At 31.9% G+C, this 11,311-nt stretch overlaps 1 long non-coding RNA gene across 2 annotated transcripts; it reads left to right on the top strand.

Annotated features, from left to right (window-relative positions):
* The first annotated feature begins 3,209 nt into the window (after positions 1–3,209).
* LOC145100007 (uncharacterized) lies at positions 3,210–8,971 on the top strand. Of its 2 annotated transcripts, XR_013704758.1 has the most exons (7): positions 3,572–3,858; positions 3,974–4,073; positions 6,578–6,849; positions 7,076–7,335; positions 7,515–7,598; positions 8,220–8,649; positions 8,714–8,971. It is a non-coding gene; the product is annotated as an uncharacterized LOC145100007 (long non-coding RNA). The 2 variants fall into 2 exon arrangements; XR_013704759.1 differs by lacking the exons at positions 3,572–3,858; positions 3,974–4,073 and adding an exon at positions 3,210–3,442.
* Positions 8,972–11,311: the final 2,340 nt, after the last annotated feature.

Here is an 11,311-nt window from a genome sequence, read left to right as displayed (position 1 = left end):
GAGACCTCGCTATAGATGTTATTAATGATCCAATCATCTAGCGGAGTATAGATGACGACCACAGACTATTCTAGACAGTCTAGTAGAACGCTAGCAGGCTCGCAACCTGTAGGTGTTTATTTGACCTGTGTGCTCACCAGGTGTACTCCATCCCCCACATGGTTGCCTTAAGGATATTTATTGCTAACGAATCCCCTCAGCAGTAGTGTCCATCCCGATGATACTCCTTAGACTAGGTCCCTTGTGTTAGATGTTTTAGGGACGTAAAGTGAGGATAACGGGAACGGGCAATCGGGTTTGTTTGGTTTGATAAAGTTAATAAACTTATTTATTGTTGGTTGAAAACCTTATGTGCTCACCAGACTCCCAAGTCTGACCCACTCAATTTCTTGTATTAAAGGTAGTGGCGCATGAGCATAGATGTGATGTCTTGGGATGAGAGATTAAGGGATTTTAGGCATGTAAATACGGAATAATGTAGTAAGGCCTATGTTGTATTGTTTATGCTTATGATCTGTATCGAACATGACATCCCGAGTCTTTTTAATGAAACACATTTCTATGGAAATGCTTTTGATAAATCTTTATCATATTTTGTTTTGGGACAAATTCCGCAACACTTTTATTTAAAATGTTACTCTGATTTTAAACAAAGCATAAACAAAATCGGTCTTTTATTATCGTGAAAATGGGGATGTCACAGAGAGAGAGAGAGAGAGAGAGAGAGAGAGAGAGAGAGAAAGAGAAAGAGAAAGAGCAACCGTGGCGTGAGGTTGGAGTTTAGTATTTCTTTTTTATTTTTAAATTATAAAAATAGTAAGAACTGAAAAAAAATTGTAAAGTATAAATTAAAAGGGTATAATAGTCAGTTTATATTTTACAGGGACCATAACCACAAAAAAATCTGATTTTGGACTAATGGTGCAAGCTGCAAAGATTTTAGACTCCATTCATATTTTTTGGCTCAACATAGGGATCAAATTTGCAGTTTAATGTAATTTTAAATATATGATATATTTGATGAAGTTAGGTGGAATATATATATATATATATATATATATATATATATATATATATATATATATATATAACTTTACTAAATATTCCAGTGGTATAAGTTGAAATGATTTTAGACTCTATCCATTTATTGAGAGATGTTTGGAAGAAAAAAATAATCATAAACTTCTTAAAGATGTGAATTTGAAAGTGATAATTTTAAATATAGGGTTGAAAATTTACATTTATGCTACAAAATAACATGTTTTTGATAAATAAAAGAAAAACACAATAAAATGAATTTCATAACAGTTTTTTATTGTGATATTTCAATTTATTATTTATAGTTTGTAAGCTTGTTTTTGCATTAAGAAAATAACAAATGACTATTTTATCTATTTAACACAAATTTCATTTAGAAATAATATTTTATTTTAGTTAAAAAAATAGTGGCAAACAAAATATTAAAATGGCGTTAAAAGTTAAAACAAAATGGTTGAATATATTAAAATGACGTTCAAATTTCATTTCCAAAAGATATTTTATATTAATTAGATAAGGTCGATAATTGTCATTGACTATCTTGACTCGCTTGGGAAAATGTCATAGGTGTCATTCTCTGCATAAAATGACGATCTACATGAAATGACAAATTATATGATTCGTCTCTTTAACAAAACCCTCAAAGCCTTAGTAGTTAGTACTACTAATACTCTCAAATCTCTCATACTATCATTCAAAATCATCAACACCACGAGAAATCAAAGCAAACGTCGATTGATTAGGGTTGCTCCGCTTAAGAAATCAACTTGCCGCCTCGCCATTTCCATCCTCGTTTCACCACTTTTTGACTTGCCACGATCCCACCAATCACACCATTGTTATTTCTGCCACCGATTTGTGATATGATTCTTTGTTATCACCATTTTTGCCACCGATCACCCTGTCACTACTCTGTTATATCTTGAGAAGTAACATCTCTAATCTTTCTACTTTAACATTAAAGTGTCAGATAAACCCTAGTTTCAGAATAATATCATTGAATTGTTTCTGATTTCTAAACAATAGCTTATGAGATGAATGCCTTCCCTGTTCCATATTCTGTTTCAATAGTTTATGATTTTACTTAGTTTTGTTTGTAGTTTCAACTTCATAGAAGGACATACCCTAATTAGAAACTTAAATTTTGTGTGCAAATGATGATATTATTGATACTTTGATGTTACAAAACCTCTTATTAAATATTTATAAACTCATTGATGCTTTATAATTTGTACTTTATTTTGAAGAAATGTTTATATTCTCATTGGAATTAAAATGGCCACATAAAGAATAATGTGAATTTCCAGTTACTTACAATTGTAGCGAGTTTGTTTTAAGCTCACTGCTTTAAGAATTTTATGTATTCCTAGCATTCAAAGGATACCTAAGGGACATATATCTTAGGTGCTCTGTCATTCATCCATCCTAGGTTGACTTGGTTCTTAGTGTTTGAAGATAAATGCGCCAAATCAGGAATTTCGTCCTAATCCTCATCAAAACCTATATGATTAAAAGTTTTAATCGTGAAATATTAAGTTCTAAAAGCCTTGTATTTTAAATGTTTAAAATACAACCTTTTGGTTTCTTAATTTAAATTTAGAATTAAAAGTTTTTAATTAAAAGGTTGTTTAAAAGAGTATTAATAAATCCATAATTGAATGGTTTAAAGTTTTAATTGAATTAAAAGTCTAATTTATTTAAGAGATTAAACCTCCTAGTATTTTAAAGGTTTAAACTACACCCTTACACTATATAAAATTAAAAATCTAATATATATATATATATATATATATATATATATATATATATATATATATATATATATATATATATATATATCAGACTTACCGTTACTAAGCCTCATTTACGAAGCTGGTCTATAAGGGGGGTATAAGGAAATTGCCTATAAAATGGTGATTGAATGGGTGTCCACTCTCACCCACCGCTTCCTTGAGTAGTGGTGGGTCGTTAGCCGAACGGGTAGGATATGACAATTATTATATACATATATTAAAAGTCCTAACGTTTGTTAACAGTGTCTTTTGTGCATTTCATAATTTAGCCTTATAATTTTTGAAGTTTAGAGTTTCGCCACATTAGGTTTCTCCAAATTCTCCAATAGTTTCTCCAAATTCTCCATAACAATCAACACTTTTAAAATTTTACCCCCATGATCGCTTCCATAAGTTTCTACCATTTCTTCAGACTTCTCTTCTTGACATCTCATACGCTTCTCAATCAAGAATTCTGAATACGCTTCTCAATCAACAATTCCGAATTTGAATTATGGGTTTGACATCTCCTACACCTTATCAATCAAGAACTTAGAATTTCAACTTCTCTTGCCAAAAAACGGTTGTTGCTGCCTCCAACCATCTACAATCAGTTGAAATTTGAAGTCTGGGTATGTTTTCTTCTATTCGATTTTGATTTTCTGTCTAAGTTTCAATTTCTTGCCAAAAAACGGTTGTTGCTGCCTCCAACCATCCACAATCAATTGAAATTTGATGTCTGGGTATGTTTTGTTCTATTCGATATTGATTTTGTTTCAATCTCGAATTTGCTTTTTTCTTATATTCCGACTCTGTGAAATTGAAGTTATGAAATCGTCTAGAGAATATTCCTCCATCATCGTTTTTATACGTTTCTCCAAAATCTTCAGACTCCTCTTCTTTTTCTGTTTTCCGACTGTGTGGATTTGAGATCTCCTACGGCTTCTCTATCAATAAATTAGGATTTCAAATATGGGTTTGACATCTCCGACGACGCCTTCTGTTGCCGCCTCCAATAATCTACACTCAATTGCAATTTCAATTCCTGGTATGTTCTCCGTCATATGATTTTGATTGTCTTTCCTACTCTGTGAAATTAAAGTTACGAAACCCTCTAGACAATATTTCCCATCATTAGATTGCTTGAATTTATATGTACACAGTGATTCATCAGCAGTTTGTTGATTTGGTAAAAGGCTTACTTTAGCATGTCCGCATATTGAAGAATAAAGTGCAAAAGTTCCACCTATATATGTTGTCAAGGTAGGCTATTTATTTTGTTGTCAGGTTATTGTTTGCTGTTATAATGAAAAATCAAATCACCACATTACGAAATACAAACCATAATACATTATAAAATCAGTTACTACCCCTAACGCTAATATACAAGAGCCCTCATTAACATGGCTTAATTATGGCAACCTACTACAAATAAAACTTAAAAAAGGATCTTTTTTAGACAAAAAATTCCAAAAATCCTCTAGAGGGAAAGAATTAATAATGTAAATAAAAATATTGTTACTACTATGCAATTTCCTCTATTGACAACCTCCTTTCCTTCCTGGACCTCCATCATAAATACAATTCGCCCAAACATTATTTTTTCCGGCTTTTATATTGTAACAATTTGGATTATCAGCTAATACATGGAGATTTGTTAAAGGAAGCAAACTGTTGTCCCAATCAACAACCTGCAAATTCCTAAAGTATGAAGCTTTTCCAAAACCTTCATCTGCAAAATGGCCACTTCCAATTTGAGTTGATGTGTGATACCCCCTGATCTTGTGTTCACTATCTCCCCTCCAAATTGTATCATACTTGCTTCTTTTTGTAGATGACTGAATAAAAAAAGATGACCAATATCCTATTAGCACCCCTGATCCAAATTGTAGCCACCAGTGTCCATGTTTAGGATCCTACATATAAAAACAACAACAATGTCAAAAGTTGCATTATTATATAACCTTCTATTTTGTTAATTTATTAGTTCAATTTAACAGTATTGTAAAAGTTAAGTTATAGAAATAGTTGTTTAGAAAACAAACAAAGATCATGGATCAAGGACATGAGGAATAGAACGATAAAGGCTTTTATATATATAATTGTTCCAAAACCTAGATGCTATCAACTTAATAATAGTCTATATAGCTTAATTACTTAATTAAGTAAAAGTTAAAGGGAAGTCCACACATGCGAGACACCTCCTCGAAATGGAGAAAGAATCTTAATATTTATTATTTTATCAACCAATGCCGCCCTAATCATGCACAATCGGTTTATCAAAAACCAAAAATCAGATAAATGGCTAAAAGATCTCCTTTTTTTCACTTTAGTTCATAATTATGGTTACCTGAAATACAACCATTGTTCCAACAACAGCAGCTGCATGAGCAACCCTGGGTGAAGGTGGTTCTCCAGCTTGTCGAATTCTGAAAAAAAAAGCATTAGCATTGACTTCTAGAAAAGTTAAGTCAAATATAAGAACGAATTAGAACTACCTGGTCCATTTCCTGGTCAGAACATCGTAAGAATGAACAGAATTTGTCACCCCAACTAACCCTAAAGTTGTGAATCCAACAAAGAGTCAATAACTCGAAGCTATTTCAAATTATTTATGTAATGATTAAGAGAGGTTTTACAAATTGTAATGACAAGAATCTATGCTCTCATTTCAAAACACTCTCATACAAATGCTGTTGATCATCAATTCATGTGAAGAAAAGAAGAGCAAATTCTTTTCAATGTTAAAACGCCATTCCATCAGATTTTAGTCTCAAATAATTCACTCATTCAAGTATAAACAAAAGTTTCCTCTGACTCATTTAAGACCAAAAGCGTTTAATGTAATATTAGGATGATTTGATTCGATACAATTGGATACATAATACGACTAAAGGCATGCTTAAAGTGTTTAACTAATTGTATTTATTACTATATGTTAAAGAAAAAAAATGATTGCATATAAACAAAAAAACGACTCTTTTCAACAAAAAGAACTATGAAAGAAGGGATAAAATACACAAACAGATAAATCAATATCTTAGCCCGAAACACCCACACACAGTGACAGTTAATGGCCAATTTCCAAAAAAAAAATACAAAACGACTCTTTTCACCACAAAGTAAAATTTCTATACAAATAGTCATTATCTTAATCTCTGGTGTAGTTAACTTGGCTTGCATCTAAGTGTATCAACAGCAGGTGTATACTGCAATCAAGATTGGAACAAAAACCAGGTAAGCCGCAGCCTCACAGGGGCAAAAAGGTCAAATGACAACTAAAGTAAGTTGTAAAACAACCATAAACTGAAAAAAACCCTGATACGGTTATCTGAAGAAACTTCCAAAAGCGTTCAAAAGGATGCACCCTAAATAAGAATTAGTATAATCTAGGACTCACCACCCATATATTATTGGTTATTTATCAAAAAGACTAAAGCTTTTACAATAGTAGATGGAATCATTGGTCATTTATCATAAAGAATGCTAATTTTGACATTATAAAAGAAGGTGAGTCAACAAATACCCTGGAAATCCCATAGTGAACCATTTTTTTTTTGTATTGTGTTGTATGTTAGCGACAAAAGTTGAATAAAACAAAAACATAATATTTCTTGCATCATGAAGAATAATTTTCTAATTGAGTACTTATTCTTTGTATATTAGTCAAATGTGTTAAAAACACTTTAATAATGACAAAATAACCCCTTTAACTTTTTATGTTTACTCTAATATTTGGTAAGTGGAATTCTGAAATCTTATTTCAGGATTTTCATTAATGATATAAGGAGACTAGGAATATCTATCTATTGCTGTGACAAATTCTGGTATGTTGAAGGCTACGAATTTCTATTTGTTTCTATGACGAATTATGGTATGTCGTATAATGTATCAATTATATTGTGATTTTCAATTCAATTGCTATTCCTTCTAATCCTTCTGTGTTTTTGAGCGATGTCTTCGACTTTGTGGGTTTGACCGTCGGTGCTCAATTACCACCACAAACAGCATGTGCTCTTTGTTGTATTTTTGAATTTCGGTAGGTCATATAATGTTTTTATTTGATTTTGATTTTTTGTTTACATCTTTTTTTGTGTCGTCTTTTTGGGTTTGTTCCTTCTATTGTTTTTGTTTATATTTTTATAATTTGTAAAATGTATCATTTTTCTTTCTATGTTTTTAGTTGAGTTCATCATAAAGTTAGTGCTAAATTTGAACTTTATTCATGTTTTAGTTTAAAATTAATTAGTCCTACTTCGTTTCAGAGCCTCTCAACCACCATCTTTTTCTCCAAGCACTTAGAAATTGGACTCAAACAATTACGACTCATAAGGTATGTCAATTGTGAACTCTTTCTTGCTCTCAATACATAACAACTTTCTCTAATCTTTGTGAATATGTGCAAATTCCCAACACCATCATATTAATTCGTTCTTTCTTTAATTACAAAATCTATGTTTGACGTTTCCACCGTCTTTATCTTCGAGCACTTACAACTAGGAATCCAACAATTCCAATTAATAAGGTATGTCAATTTAAAATTTTCTCTTTAAATATTACTGATTTTTGAAATACTTCTTTAGTCATACTCCTAGACGCCTACCTCGTCTATACTATATCGCAATTATATCATATTGATTTTCTGTTCCATTTTCATATAAATTTCTTCATTTCCAACTCAATACGTTTAAGTTTTCATTCTAGGTTTGACGTTTTTGTCGCCAACAAACGGTTCTGCTTTGTATCCGCCTTCAACCGACTACACTCAATTACAATTTGAATTTCTAGGTATGTTGTCTATCCTTTGTATTTGATATTGATTTCTGTCCATATTCAATTTCAATTTTTCTCTCTTTCTTCATTGCCTCTGCAAGTTAGACATTTTAACACCCTTTGGTTTCTCATGAATTTATGTTAATATAAAAATTATAAACATTTTGTGATAAGGAATCTAATATTCAATTCTACCTTGGATCTTTAGAAATTTGGTAAGTTGTCTTTAACCCTTTCACTGAATATGTTTTGTGTACATAAGTTTACTAATTTGGTCCTAAATCAATACTCAATTACAATAATGGTCCTTTAGGCATAAATTTTAATAGAACGGTCATTTTTTCAATTTTATCCTATTTACAAGCTTTAGTTGAATATATACCATTGTCAGTTGATTAATGACTAATTTTGTTGTTGCAAATATATTTCTTATCTTTGACGTTCAATGAATCCATGGGTTAAAACAATAATAGAGTATGTTATTAATCTCTTCCAAATGTTATTTAATATATACTCCATAAGTTAGTTACTAATCATAATAGTTACTTTCAACTACACCTTTTTAGAATCTAATGTTCCATATGAATTACATAAAAAGTATGTTACAAGTCAATGAAATTTGGATTTCCATTTCAGTAAATGCCTTCTTGTGATGCCTCCAAAACGATGACAAATGGCTTCTACTTCCAATACGATAGTCCCCTGTCGTTCACGCACGAGTTCACTTTTAGAAGAGACACCAAGTTTGCATGTTTATTATGATTGTGGGAATTGTTCCAGTGTGTGTAAATTTGACCACTGACTTTACCGGAACCACTGCAACGTTTTAAAGGGTTGACAAAGAATGTTTTTGTACAATGCACAAAACTTCCATCAACTAAAAATATCCGTTTCATAGTCACCACAACCAATGATATAAAAAGTCCACAACCAACTATCAATTCAACTAGAAGACCACCAACTACACCTTCGACAACAATGGACCAACAAACCACTACAAATATGGAGTCCTTCACCCCTACTAAATCACGTGAAACAGGAAAATGCCTCCAATTAGAACATCCAGGTATGACTAAAATATAGCTTTTTATTTATAGCCAACACTTAACCAACATCTATCCATTTCACAGATATTACACAGAAAACATCATGTCCCAAATGAATGAAATACAAAAACCACAGCGAAGTGGACGAAGAAACACATGACAAAAAGCAGTAAAACTATATGATATTTTCAAAACATACATAGACTTACTTTAATTCAACACATTATCTTTATAAACACTAATTTGTAATTATTCAGTAAAACTCGGGATGAACATATACAAAAAACCTGTTGTAATCTTTTGTTGTATTTATGAATTTGTTTGATATCAAATAATATTTAATTTCACTTCAAAAGGACTAAGAGGTTCAACAAGAGCACATTTGTGTTTATTTTTTTATTCGTTGTTTAAAATGTTTTATGCACAAAAAATAGCAATATGTTTCCTGTTATATCTTTAAACAATAGCATGTATCTTTTTTTCTTATTAATTAACTAATTTCTTCTTATCTCATTTGCTTTTTAAAACATGAAGCTGTGTCCGCCTGTTGGACTTCGGGTTCTAAAAAACCACATTATAAGCACCCACATCCTTTTGAGGTTCTAATCTGTCAATCTCTCTATACATCTTCATATTTTCCATAGTTTCAGTTTTATTATATATTTATAAGCAAAAACAATTAAATTTTTAATGTAGAAAAGGATCATTATAACATCAAACAATAACCTGACAGCAAAATAAATAGCCAACCTGCATTTATCATTTTGACATAATTTTTGGAGCATTGTGACACCAAAAATGGTTCATAATGGATCATTTCACAGCATAAAAGATGTAACGACCAAGCTCACTCCAAATACAAAAAAATATCACAAAAAAGTGACCCTTGGTTTACCACGGGTTCTCTCACTAGTTCTCATTAAAAATTATAATGATAATTATAAAAGGTAACTAAATGTTTTTCTAAATTCCCAATCTTAGTTATTTTAGGAAAAATGTGAATTTGATGCTAACCCGTGAAATTGCACATTGCACATTACTGGTCGTTAGTGGAGCGTGTGTGGTTAACCGACATACTAATATGGGACTAATAAAGGATGGCAATGGGTAGCTCGTAGGTTATCATAGATCAATGGAGCGTGTGTGGTTAACCGACACATTGATTAGGTGATAAATGACTTCGAGAGTACCAAGCTAATTTTCATGGTTATTCACACCTTGTTTGTGATCCTCGGTATCCTAGTCACAAACTTGAAGGCATAATCGAGATTAAAGATGCCATTGAAAAGTTCAATGAGTCTCAAAAGATCTAGGAATTTCATCTAAAACTTAATTCGTTTATATTTCGTTTCCGTGGTGGAATTGGTAAATTGTCATTTACCTACCGACAAATAATTTGCAATTGGATTACAACATCCCTCTTCTGAATTGTGAATTATTTTGTTGGATCTTAGCCTTAATATTTCATTTGGGTGTTATATTGAGGATTAAATCAACGTACTTGAATTTCTTCCGTTGTAGATGTCTAGTTCTGACAACTGTGGTCTTCTTTATCCTTTTGGAAAAAGCTTTCCTAATGAATATGATATTTCACATGGCTATCGAGGTGAAAGATCAATCTCTTTGTCGTGCATTGGTGGAAGTGGAAATCATAATTCTCTTCCTCCACCTCCTCTCGTGATTCTCCCCGACCTACATTTTCATCGACTTGAAAAGTTCAAGGTCACTCAAGCCCTGTTGGCAAACAAACACGAAGATGGAAAGTCTGTATGTGCTCACGTCTTGGAGATGAAGTTACATATTGACAGGCTGGGAATGCGGGGTGTTGATGTCTCGAGGAAGCTGACTATTGACTTGGTTCTTCAATCACTTCCTAGGTTATATAGTGAGTTCATTAAAGATTACTATATGACAGACCACGACGTGACCCTTATCGATCTTACATATTTGCTAATCAGTGCAGAATCAGCAATGATTTGGCACACTGGTCAAGCAAATTTGATTGGAAGATCAATCTCCCAAACTTCCATGGATATTGACAATGGTAACATTGGAAGTCAATAAAAGTTTTCACTTCCCAATGGAAAGGGATCTGCCAAGGTCAAACCATTTGACCAAATGGTAAAGAGAAAGGCTAAGTCTGAGATTGTCCAGTGTACCATTCCGAAACATTCTATTTGTTTCTATTGCTAAAAGAAGGGGCATTGGATGCGAAGCTGCCATATTTACCTGAAAGATCGCAAGGATGGTAAAGTCAAAATGTATGACTCTACTTCAGGTAAGTCCACTATCTAACTCTATTAAGTTCATGTTTATAGATTCTTAATACATTATGTGATAAGATTACATTTTGATGTTTTGTAGGATCAAAGGAAATAAATGAAGTTTAAAGGAAGAGTGAGCTGAGTCTGGTTGCGAAGAGATAGATTTTGATCGCATGGTTCGATGATCAAATTTTTGAGCCGCTGTTTAGGAGTTATGATAGATTGCTTAGGGATACTTAGTAACATAGTTTTCATTTGTAATTGCGTTGTAAGGATAAGTTTTTCCGCATTTTATAAATAAAGAAAATTTTGATTTTGTCTTATTTTATGATTTCCTTGCAATGGAATTTGTGAAAATTGGTGTTTATATTTCTATAAATAGCAATATTGAATATGGATTTGATTCTTAGTTATATCA

Source organism: Lactuca serriola, chromosome 4 (assembly GCF_051521515.1).
Source record: "Lactuca serriola cultivar US96UC23 chromosome 4, Lser_US96UC23_V15, whole genome shotgun sequence".
Classification (NCBI taxonomy): Eukaryota; Viridiplantae; Streptophyta; class Magnoliopsida; order Asterales; family Asteraceae; genus Lactuca; species Lactuca serriola.
This window is presented reverse-complemented; position numbering and strand designations above follow the sequence as displayed.